Here is a 13128-nt window from a genome sequence, read left to right as displayed (position 1 = left end):
TCGTTAACCTCATAATCATTTACCATCATAATCATTTACAATCATTTATCACATGAAAACCATGCCTCTCTACCAAACAAGACTTAGCCACTCAAATTGGTTTAAATCATTCATTAATCAGAATCAGATTCAGAATGAGCTTTTATTGTCAGACTTATTAAACTAAAAATATGACACAACAGTCTGTCAGATTTATAAATACAGTTTATTGAGTGGGGGTCTGTTTATATGAACTATAACTTTGGATTGCGTCAGTAATATCTTTTGAGTGATATCATCAACCTAGTGGTAATAACATATTCTCTCTCCTAATTAATCACATCATGTGCTTTCAGTGTTCTCGTCTATTAATAATTAGGAACAGATGAAAAGGTCTATAAATACAGTGTCTTTATGTTAATTGGCACCATTGTTACTAGGCCACATACAAGCCAGACAAATGGAGCCAAGTAAGGTTCAAGAGATCAAACGATTTTTGCAGGATAACCAGTATCCAGATAGTTGCTCAAGTAAGGAGCGGTATCATATAAAGAGACGATGTGAAAATTTCACACTGAAGGGTAAGGGTGTCTCGCCTCATACAGGTAATATAACTGGTACTTTTATTCAATATTTTATTTAATATCAGATGGTGAGCTGCATTACATATGCAGAAGAAAAAAAGACAAGAGCCAACATTTGGCTAAAGTTGTGCTTTCACCCAAGGAGGCACACAACATCTTTGTGGAGTTCCATTCAGGCCCTCTTGGTGGTCATTATGGGGTGGAGAAAACCCATAATGCCATAATCCTTAGATTTTACTGGCCTGGCATGGAGCAGGACATCCGCAAGTGGGTAAGTTAATTGTTAGAAATGACACATTAGATGTTGTCGATTACATTAAAGCAATATTACATTAAAATGGTTATGACCCACCTCTGTTTCAGATAGCTCAGTGTCCGCAGTGTCAGACCAGGAGAAAGTCAATAAAGGAGAAGGTGGCATACAATCCTATCGCTGTGAGTAAGATACATTTAAGAAAGTAGCTTTTATTCTGAGTGTTTATAAAACTGATTTCCATTTCAGGTCACAGAAGCTCTGGAATTAGTTGGGATGGACCTTATTGGCAAGTTGACTCCCACTGAAAATGGCCACCGGTACATATGTGTTATGGTGGACTATTTTACCAAGTGGTCTGAAGCCTATCCTCTCAAGACAAAAAATGCAGAAGAGGTCACTCAGTGCATTCTTGATTTTTTTTTTTACAAATTAGGGGCACCAAAGCGAATTTTAACTGATCAGGGGAGAGAGTTTGTAAACAAGGTTGGTTTAACACAAATCAATTCAAAATGTATTGATATGACCATAAACTATATATATATATATATATATATAAGTATTGTGTTTTTTTTTTTTTTTTTTTCAAAGCTCAGTTTTAGCCTGTGTGACAAACTGGGCATTACCAGGAGTCTTTGTTCACCCTACCATCCCCAGACAAATGGCCTTGTTGAGAGACTGAATGGAACAATTCAAAGGTGTTTTAAAGATTACAAGACAAGTTGAGTAGTTTTTGAACGTTTCATGATTTTCTTTTTAATTCTTCATGTTCAGAAGTCTGACAAAAATGGTTGGGGAAAATCCTTCAACTTGGCACATACACCTAAGTGCTACAGTGTTTGCACTAAGAACAAAAAAACAAATCACAACAAAGTTTTCCCCATACTATTTAATGTTTGGGAGAGAGGCACGGTATCCATGTGAGGTACCGAAGGATTATGAGGTTAGTGATTTGTTTACTTCGTTTTGTTACAAAAACAATCTAGAAAGAAGTGAATAATTATTGTGAATGTTTTACTTGGATATGTCATGGAAAAGTGGAAGCCATGGTTGCCACTGAGCAACTTTCTGAGGGGTTGACTGATAGGAGGGAGACCATGGAAGCTGTAAAACTGAACATCTCAAAGAGCCAGGACAAAGTGCGGAAGAGGAAAATGGAAAGAGGACAGGAGGACAACTTTGTGGTTGGAGACAAGGTATTGGTGAGGAATGTGCGACAAGAGAACAGGAAGGGTGGAAAAATGGACCCAGACATGCTTGGTCCATTTACTGTTGTAAAAATTGAAGAAAAAATCGTTGATGTAGTTTCAAAGAAAGGAAAAAAAACAATGACATTTAATACAGATCACTTGATAAAGTATGTTGAGCCAGAGCCCCACATTCCCAAAAAATGGATTCCATCAAACTCTGCCAGTCTTCCTCCTCCTGCCAGTCCTCGTCCTCCTCCTCCTGCCAGTCCTCGTCCTCCTCCTCCTGCCAGTCCTCGTCCTCCTCTTCCTCCTCCTGCCTCTCTTCCTAGTTCCACTAAGGGTCTGTCAGCCCCAAACGGCACCTCCACCAATCCATGTTTAAAGGTACTTTCCTCTCCTCGGCATACCGCTACCCACTCAGTTGATGGCTCCAATGCACAGACTCAAGTGAACCCATCAGGCCCATCAACCCACTCTTGCTCCCCAGACACCTTTCATGCATCAGCAAATTCAGAAGAAAATGGTAAATATTAAGTGGTTTGATATTTGACCGTGCCATAGCTCCGTATTTTACTTTGTGATATCATGTTTCTTTTAGTGATAAATGATATATGGGAGGGCAAAAAACAGCAAGTGCTGTGGAGCAAAATGGGCCCTTACAAGTTGTTCACAAACAACATGATGGATCTGGCACCGGGCAAACAGTTAGAAAGTGAGGTAGGATTTAAGTATGCATTCTCAATTTTTGCATGGTAACCTCTGTCATGGTTCTTTGTGCTAGTAATCTAATCATTACTTTTCATTCTTTTTGTAAATGGGTTGTCAATGCTTATCTGCAGCACCTTAAAAACAGATTAAATATGTCAGGGGAGAAAAAGGCCTATTTAATAGATTCATACCAGATGACTGCAATCTGGAAAGGAAGCCTAAAAGGCTTGAAAAAGGTTTTTGCATTTAAACATAAGCCCCAAAGTATTTCTGTATATTGACAGAACACATTTTAAACTGCTGTAGCGCTTTTTTATTTATTTTTATTTTTTTTTTTTTAGCTTGATCCATCCAGTTATGATGTGCTTTTTGGGGCTGTATGTGACCACAACCATTGGACCCTCATAGTAAGTGTCTGCAAGTTTCTTAATATACACAGAAGTAGACGCATTAATAAATTACAATGAAAAGTTGAAGCAATTATCTAATGACAGTTGGTGTTTGTTTTAGGCAATGTTCCCAAAACTATCAAAGTCTATATATATAGACCCTTTCGGTGCTAAACAAGTAGCAATTACTAAATGCAAGGATGTGTCAAGGCAAGTAGACAAAGTTTCTTAAAATGAGAGGAAAGTAGCCTATCTGTTATACTGTGTATATAATGTGTTATTGCCTGTTAATGAGTACACTTTCTATTTAATAGATCTTTCATGAGGATGAGAGGTCTTAACATTTCGAGGTGGGGATGCCACTCAGTTACTCATCCCACCCAACAGGATTCTACATCCTGCGGTGCATTTGTTTGCAAAGTAAGCTAAATCTACTTTCATGCATTTCTTTTTTTGCAGTTTTTATTGATGAAACAATGTATAACTTCTCGCATCAGCTTGCAGAGAATCTTCTTATGGAGGAAGAAATTACACTCCTTTCAAATGAGGAAGGGACTGCATCAATGCGCATGGATATTGCAAGAACGCTTTTGAGAGAATCTGGTGAACATGAGTATTTTATGTCTTTTATAGCCTAGACACATTTATTTCTCAATGTTCTGGGCATGATATGACTGTCTCCACATATTATAGACGACCTTTCTCAACTGTGCCATTACTGTGAAGAACAAGACAAAGACCAAACTGACCAATGGGTAAAATAATTTAGACATTGCAAAACATAAATGTTGCTGTTCTCTAGTAAAATGTAACCCATTTTATTTGTTTGTTCCTCTTTAGATTGAATGTACTGAATGTGGAAGGTGGTACCACTGGGACTGTGTGGACAGACCCTCCACAGCTGGCAAATACACCTGTCCTGCATGCATTTAATGCATTTGTCCTGTGTCCTCATAAAATATAATAAAAATAAATACACTAAACTAGAAAAGCTTTTTTCACATTTGTCTTCTAAACTCTGGAATAGGCTTCCTGATAATGTTCGGGACTCAGACATTCTCTCATTTTAAATCTAGATTAAAGAAGCATCTATTTAGCCAACATTCACATAACCGTGTACTTGATAAAATGCTAATTATCTTTTGCCTAAAATGCTACACACTGCAGCGACGCTAACCCTTCTTCATTGCTTTTCTGTTTCCACCTTGGATGGGAATCCTGAGGTACAGGCAAATACAGAAGAGCTAGGAACTAAATTGCAGCCATTCCAATTCGGATCCAGCTGAAGATTTCAGATGACCCCAGCACCTAGAATAGATGACAACCCCTAAACTTCATATGACACCAACTTTGAATCAACATGCAGAACTGCAGAATTATCCTATTTATTGTAATTATGATCACAATAAATTATTGCCTTATGTTCTGAGTACATGATGCTGCAGACTTTTATATTAGTGTTCATTTCTGCCATAGACATTACATTGACAGTCATTTTCAGATTTGTCTTCATAGTAACATTGAAAAATGCATTTTATTTAAGGTTTTGTTTATTTTAACTAATTTATTCACTACTGTCCACTCTTGTAGGAACATTGAATTTTCAGTATGCATTTTAACCAAATAAATTAATAATAATAAAAAATGCTGATATCTTTAACCACAGCAGAATTGATGCTCAAATTAATAATTTTAAAGAAAAAAAACTGCATACACACACGTTGCAAAGAAACAAAATAAAAACCTTTATTAAATGGACTTACATTAGCCATCAGAAACTAATTCCATTAAAACCAATGTAGCAAAATAATTTGGGCGTGGTCTACGTGAAGCTACATGAAAACTCATTTTAACTTCCCTTAAACGGCATCTGATACATTTGGAACGGCGACAGAGGATACAACAGAGTTCAATAACGATACAAACATTTACGTATAATGTGAAAAGCGTTTAAATCTGTTCTGTAGAAAATTCCCTGTGACGAATCTGTGGAGGTCCAACATCTGCTGGAAACTCAGGTAAAACTATTAGCGTGCACGCGTACGTCCCCAGATAACACGATCCCCAGTTGATCCATAACACCGGCCGTGAGAACAAAACACATGTCGGACATTTCTCTCATTTTTTTGTGAAAAAATCTATATTTTGAGTTAGTTTCTGCATAAAAATAAGTTTTGATTACATTTCTAGCGAGAAATATTTTCTTTTCATAATATTCACTCAGTGAATGTACACAATCACTCGTTGTTGTGAAGATTTTTCAGATCTCGCCAGAATAATGTGAAACTGCAACGTTTTGGTTGCTATGGACGCTGCTATCGGTGGATGGATGGATGATTTCGCTCCGTCTGACGGGATCAAACCCTCGCCCACTATATGCGTTGTGTCTGAGGTTGATTTGCTGATCAACACATTAATCAATGGCAGCGGGAGAAACTAATGTTGACAAAGTGAAGAGTTACGAAGAAGTACTTTTAGCTTGGAATCAATGTTAGTCCAAGAATATGGACTGGCGTGTTATTTGTGGTATTACTCCCCGATCATGATATTTCACTAAATATCCAGGCAGTGTTCCACTGATGACGTTTCTTATAACATATTCAGTGCTGCCACCACGTGTGTGGTCTTAGTAATAACTTATTTCTGGTGTATGATCAAGTTTTTCTCTGCATGGAGGTTAATTAATTGTATTTATATTATTTGAAGTATGCAATATCTATCTATCTATCTATCTATCTATCTATCTATCTATCTATCTATCTATCTGTGAAGGAGAGAGATGATCTGTCAAGCTTTTGCAAACAGCATGTGTTCTCTGGTTTGCTACAAAGTGGGAGTCTTTCAGGCTTTTGAATTTTTTTTAATATACTGTAAACAACATACACATAGCTTATGGAACAAAACAATGGGATTGAACATTTCCTTAATTCGTGGTGTTCTCCTCCGTCACCCACTGTGGCTGCCAAGTTTTCTCACTATAATAAAAAGAGATTGTTATTAATTTAGGTCTTTACATCAGCCATGAATTAAATTCAAAACAAACATGACGAGGTTAAGGGCAATGAGGAACAGCAAGCCACCCCTTCATTCAGTAGGTTTATAAACTTACAGTAATCTGATAACAGTAAATACCTGCCTATGGTAATATTTTGGTTAAGGTTTGAATATGCATTACCTACAGTGTAGCCGTTTATTTGAAATCATATACCTCTGCTCTGAAGGTATCCATTGTAAAAGACTATTCAGATTATTTCATTATTTTATAATGTTTCCTGGGGTACCCTTATAATGTTAGTATGTTTTTTTAGTTCAAAAATTGTCATAATTTAGAAATAAAAGTCATTTTTCCTAGCCTGATTTTAGCCTCTGATTTGAATGCTCTGTTTGAAGGGGCGTGAGCGTGATTTCACCAAGTACATTATGTTCCTGGATCAACATCCTTGTTGATCCTGGAACGTCATTCCAATCAACCAATCAGAATTGAGGGATAACTTTTCAGGAAATATTAGTTTTAGGCTTATGATCAAGGTTAGCTGCTTTGACACCCTTGTTAATCAGCTATAATTTCTCACTGATTTTAGGAATAAATTATGGGTAGGGTTAGGTTTAGGGGTAGAGATTGGGTTAAGTCTATATTTTTGGAGAAAAATGTTGATCCAGGATCAACAAAAGATGTTGATCCAGGAACATGTCTTACTTGGCAAAATCACATTAGATGTGGAACTCTCTCGAAGAGTACCCAAGGACACTTTAACACACTGAGCCACAGCCACCCACAAATACAAGCCAAGGCTATTACTTTAAGTTTTGAAGTACTAAGAATTAGGCTATTCCAATCAAAACTATGATAAATTGTACATACCAGAGTGAACAGGGCTCCCATTCCACCAACTTCATTTGGATCCCCTGAAAAAACATCAAAGTTAGGGGGTTAAGGGGTTTCCAGTTGGGGTGCTGCAATTCCACTGAGTACATCTAAGACTTTTAATTATTGTAAAGCTAACCTTCTGCTTTTTGCAGCGGATCACCCTCTTCACTGGGTAGTAAGGTTCCCCTTCTAGGATCCCATGGTTACATTCTGAAAGACCAAAAAAAGTACATGAGTTTGACCTCATACATCTTCATCAATTAATTAAAAAACAGGCAACACGTGATATATTTATGACTTAAGTATATCTGGCTAAGACAAAAGAATCACTGTATTTGAAGTCTGATTTGAAATGGTGAAATGTAAATCTAGGAAAGCTTAATAACCTTTGGGTGATTTTTTCCCCCTCAGTTTCTTCCTTGTAGACATGTCTGAGGCTGCAGAATTCTTCTGCTTCTTTTTATTGTTTGCAGACATATCTGTTGAGATTAAGGAAATGTATCTGTGAAGAGCTGTTATTACAATGAATACTGGTCTAAACACCTTTATTCCAATAACAAATATATAATATCACATTACAATTGGAAAGATATAGATTGTAATCTTTTGCAGGGCACTCATTGAAATACATGGAAATTGTTTAACCATATGCTGTATGGTCACTTCTTCGCTCTACCAAGGGTTATAGACTACAAGATGTACACACAGGTGACCAATTGAAGGAAAAGCCTGGAAGATGAGGGAAAAACAATGAATGTAGATCCTCCTACACATATTACCTTTATCCTATAACCTCAATATTGATGGGAGATGTGTCTTCCAGACTGATAATGCTTCAATTCACAGAGCACAGTGTCTCACAGAATGATTTACTAAGTATGAAGATTTTGTCAATCTGATTCAATGGGTTTTACAAACCCCATTTTCAATGAAGCTGGGTCAACTGTAAAACGAAAATAAAAACATAATACAACGATTTGCAAATCATTTACAACCTATATTAAATTGAATACTCTACAAAGACAAGCTGAAATTATTTTTTTTTTTTTAGCTAATATTAACTCATTTTGAATTTGAGGCCTGCAACATACTCCTAAAAACCTGGGACAGGATCAGGACTGGGAATGTTTGGAAAATTCCACAGGTGAACAGGTTCATTGAAAACACGTGAGTGTCATGATTAAAAGGGGCATCCCGGAATTCATTCACAAGCAAGTCAGCCTTGGTTGTGAATGACTGAGCCTTCTGGGGATGCTATGTGATGGTGGGAATCACTACTGTAAAGGATATTAACGTGGGCTCAGGAACACCTTGGAAAACAATTGTCAGTTAACACAGTTTGTCGCTACTACAAGTGCTATGAGTGCAGTCCACATTTGAAATAGTTTTGGAAATCATGGACGTCGTGTTCCTTGGGATAAAGAGGAAAAGGACCACCCAGATTGTTATCAGCACTAAATTCAAAAGCCATGGGGGTGTGTTAGTGTCCATTGCATACTGTTGTGAACTTTTATCTTCTAAAGTTTAGGCAACTCAGAAGTGAAGACCATGGAGACTTCGGGTTGTATCTTCAGCAGGATTCTTTTATTGAGAACACAAGCTGTTGGTAGCTGTAGTCATCGAAAATCTCAACTAAAGCAGTGATACATTGTAGTTTAAATACATTTAGGGGGCAGTGCTTAGGAATGGAAACAAAGCACCTGGGTGACGACCTTAAAGCATGCAAATGAGGTATTCAGGTATAGCATCCTGCCCCATTTAACCACTCCTAATCTAATCAGCCTAACTGCCCAAAGATTGGGGCAGGGGCATCAAGAGCAATTACAAACAAAAGGCAAGAGTCTCCGTCGTCTGGCTCATTTCACTTACAATAAGAGAACAGGAACTGGCAGGGACATCTTGCTACAAACTTTGTTAAACAGAATCGTTCATCTGATGTCATCATCTTCACCATAAATGCTAAATACAATGTATATAACTTCTTCAGTTTGTACACTGTAAAATGTAACAAGTTGACTTTACTTAGAAAAAGTGAGGAAACCGATTGCCTTAAAATTTCCAAGTAAAGTAGAGTATTAATGTTTAGTTGGCGTAACTTAACACAATTTGTGGAGACAACTTGTTAATCAAGTATACTTAAGTACTGTTGACTTAAAATCATTATTTGAATTAACTTTCTATTAGTGTTCACATTACTAGGAAAATGTTAGGAAACCGATTGCCTTAAAAATTTCAAGTAAACTAAACTAAAAACAATAAGTTAAGACAAAAAGCAACAACTGAACTTGAGTTTAACATTGTTTATTATATATTAAATCTCTTCAGGTACTACAGCGTACCAAAGAAAGTCAGATGACCCAACTCTATAAGTAGTTTTTTGAATGTAGCATTAACAATTTTTGACAAACAAAAAACACATTGTTACTCATGTTAATCTCCTAAAGCAACATAAAAGTGCAGTGCAAGTGCAGCTAAAAAAAAGGATCCTGACTGCTTGACAATCTTTGACCTGAAACTGAACAGGTGACCTTTTAAAATAATCAACACTAGCTTAAGTCTTAACAGTGCTTACAATTAAAAAATAATAACACTGCTTTAAAACTTTTAAGAACATTTTTTTAAACATTTTTTAACGTTTAAAAATGTTTTCAACAAAGTTTGACAGGTAACAGTCGAAAAGTGTAATTAAACAAACTTTTGTGCAACCAGAAGATTAAAGGGATTCAACTATCCCTTTAAAACAATCTCAAACAGCCTCAACTTACATCAGCAGCAGGTCTTTAAGTGACTGTAGTTTTGGTTTCAGAAATTTGTGTCCAAGTAAAAGAAACACTCTCAGCGCATATGTCAGCCCAAAAAGTAGTCACATGGCATCTGGAAGATTTTCAAGATCATCCATCACGATGACTCCTTCCAAGATGATCGCAGTGTTTGAAGCCTCCAAATGCAGTGCTTGTGGGGAATCCTGGCTATCTTCTGGTGTCACAGTCAGTATCCCAATGGAAATCTGGGGTGTGTCACATTCACAGTCCTAATTTTTAAAAAAAGAACAGCAATATTACAATTCTTGTTACATTATAAATGGGAAATCTCACAAAAGTATGTCACCTAAAGAATCAGGACCATCTCTTGGGCCATGTTCTAAGTATAACTAATCAAAACTGTTGTTAAAGTACATTGTAGAAATTTGACAAAATGAACAGTACAAGGGCTTGATTAAGAAAAGTGAAACAAAAGCAGAATTTACTTATCTGGTCCAAATTAAGGACTTGACTAAAGCATAATTGAATGCCTATATGTGATGTTTGTGTGGGGGTTATAGTAAAGGTACTTACCAGTGCTGTTGTAAAAAAGTCAGAGGCTTCTTCTCCAAGAATGAGTGGAAGTCCACGTAGAACTGCCGTGCGCTTTGCAGTGATATCAGTGCTCTGGATTAAAAAAGATACAATTACATTTTACAGTGTATGTACAACAAAATTAAATATGAAATTAGTTAATAAGGCAGTAACATAATTTAGTTTAAGAAAGAAGCATTGATAAGCTTACCACAGGTTTGATTCGTTGAAGAAATTCAGTCTTTTTCCAACAGCCCCTTTCTTGCTCTCAAAAATGTCCAGAAATCGTGAAGCATGTTGATTGAGTGCAGAGAAAAATTCTTGCTTGAGGTTTTTGCTGTAATTTGATTAAACTCTTAATTGATCTGTAAAAAGAAACAGAAAAGTATATTAGGCTTTTTGTTACTCTTTTAAAGGGATACTTGCAAATTGTTTAATTTACTCACACTCATGCAGTCCTAGATTCACATGACTACCTTCAGATGAATCCAAATGAGTAAATTTATAATACAAAAATAACCCATCCCTGAGTTCATATAGAGTTGTATGGATTAAATGTAGCAATATCTGTTTGCGCTTTTGAGCTTTCACATTGTAGCACCTCTTCACTTGCAATAAATTGACTAGTTTTCTAAAAACTTTAAAAAAAAATGTTGGTGGGAAAAAAGGCATCTGGCATGGCATGAGGGAAAGTAAATTAAGTGTTCTTTATATTTTGTGTTATCGTGTTGTGATTTAATTATAAGTTACCTCTCTTTCTGTGAAAATTAATGGCCATCTTTGGAGAGTCTCTTTTACTGGAGGCTCCTTCTCTACAATCTCTTTTCAATGTGCTTGGAAGCAGGTGTAAAACCTACTAACATTTAGAAAACAATTTCATGAACCAAAAAATTTACATCAGAACGGAATGAACAACACACATTCAAAGGCCATTCAAAACAAAAACGTGATTTAAAAAAATGCAGTCAAAGATGCAGTGATTAGCAAATGTTAGACTGCTCATTTCGATGAACACAATCCAGCACAATCCAACAATTTGATCCAAAAAATATAACATCCAATGTTGCTATGCAACTCTACCTTACTTAATCTGATTATTACTTGGTCGATTACTGTATATTAAGCAACTGAAAAATATGACAAACACGAGATGACTCACCTCTCCATGTGCTCCTCCCATCGTCAGATGCACTGCTGCAAATAGATTCCACCTATTGGTGGAACTGTGCATAACCACTCATTTCAAAATACTCATTATTGTAAGTAAAGTTTAATTGAACCTATTTAGTTTAATAACTTTCAGTGATAACAGGTTGTCGTTACTTTGTTAAACTTAGTAAAGTCAACAAACTTATTCAAAATAAGTTATAACCACTTACTTTTATTAGTAAGATCATCAGTTACATTTTACAGTGTACACTATTACATCTAAATTAAACATTTAAATAAATTTGTAATCCCACAATACCCATGCTTGCTCCTTCTACCCATGCCCCATGACATTCAAAATGAGTGAATCTTTGCAAACAAACAATAAAGCTTTTCAGTTTGAACATTAAATATCTTGTCTTCGTTGTATATTCATTGAATGTAGGAACTTCACTGGAACAGGGGTTTGTATGATCATCAGAGGCCTAATTTATAAGTGTATAAACACATATAAACAAACTGAGAAATAAGAAACTGATTACGATGACAGAAATCCACGCTCACCACAGAATATGAAAGCTTGCTAAGTTACGCCATATTTTGAGTTGATTATCATTTATTATTTCATGGCTTGGTTAAATTCTAATGTAGAATGCAGTCTGTTATTTCTTGATAACAGACCACTGCTAAGTATAACACACCATTGCCATGAAAAACAGAGCGTTGCCATGGACACGGTGTTCTTTAATGGAAGCAATACAATCGTTTTATAATCAATAAACTCCTTTTTAAATCAATATTTTGTGTCAAATTATTGATTTATTTGGTAGGTAGCCATGTAATAAGTCCCGATCAGCCTGTCGTGGTTGTATTCGCTATAACAACCGCCTCGCTATACATTATCCCTTACTTAACAGAAACCAGCATAGGACGGGAATTGTTACAGCCATGTATTTTGATGTGTGTGTGTGCACATACTGAGCTTGTCCATATACACAGTAGACTGAAGTGAATTCTATACAGCTAAAAATGAGGCACCAAAGACCTGCAGCAGACTTTGGATGTGCAACATTGCTCTCCATCATCATCAGTCCTACTAGATTGAAGCTGTTCTGGTGGCACATTGTGGCCGATACCACCTCAGTAATTCACTTGGCAAAAGTTTGTTTTTGTTTCAGCATCTGTCAATCATCCTGTCAGAATTTTGAAACGCTATATTTCCCTTTAGTAATTTTTGAAAGGCAAGTTATCCAGACCTACATATAACAGTATAATAATATTATAATAATGTTTTTATTTTATTTTAACATAGAATAAATAGAATCTAAAGCTATTTGCACCGTGTAAATAACATATCACTAAAGAATACTGCTATTTTCACTTTGTGGTTTAGTCTTGACTTCTGGTCGTGAGTGACAGTGTTGGGGGAAATCTGTTGATTGTCGAGTGCCAAATAAACACAGAGTGTTTATTATGTATATAGAGTATATTTATTTAAGTTCTGATAACTTATACTGTTTTGTGCAGAATTGTGTTTTTCATGTTGAAGGATTTGTGCAATTGAGAAATATAAGCTTGTCTTACACTTATATTGTTATAGTAAAACTGTTTGTGCAAAATTTTTTAGCAAAAAAACTACAATTTTTTTTTCTCGGATGGGGGGCGCTCAGAGG

The 13128-nt window shown here is 36.0% G+C and overlaps 1 long non-coding RNA gene across 1 annotated transcript; it reads right to left on the bottom strand.

The window, feature by feature from the left end:
• Nucleotides 1-9431: 9431 nt before the first annotated feature.
• On the bottom strand, nt 9432-11216 carry LOC131545700 (uncharacterized). Its single transcript, XR_009272485.1, has 4 exons — nt 11057-11216; nt 10518-10671; nt 10307-10399; nt 9432-10002 (listed from the first exon to the last, which is right to left on the bottom strand). It is a non-coding gene; the product is annotated as an uncharacterized LOC131545700 (long non-coding RNA).
• Between the last annotated feature and the right edge of the window lie 1912 nt (nt 11217-13128).

Source organism: Onychostoma macrolepis, chromosome 08, assembly GCF_012432095.1.
Source record: "Onychostoma macrolepis isolate SWU-2019 chromosome 08, ASM1243209v1, whole genome shotgun sequence".
In the NCBI taxonomy this organism is placed as follows: Eukaryota; Metazoa; Chordata; class Actinopteri; order Cypriniformes; family Cyprinidae; genus Onychostoma; species Onychostoma macrolepis.
Note: the sequence above shows the minus strand (reverse complement) of the source record. Positions and strands in the feature narration are given on the sequence as shown.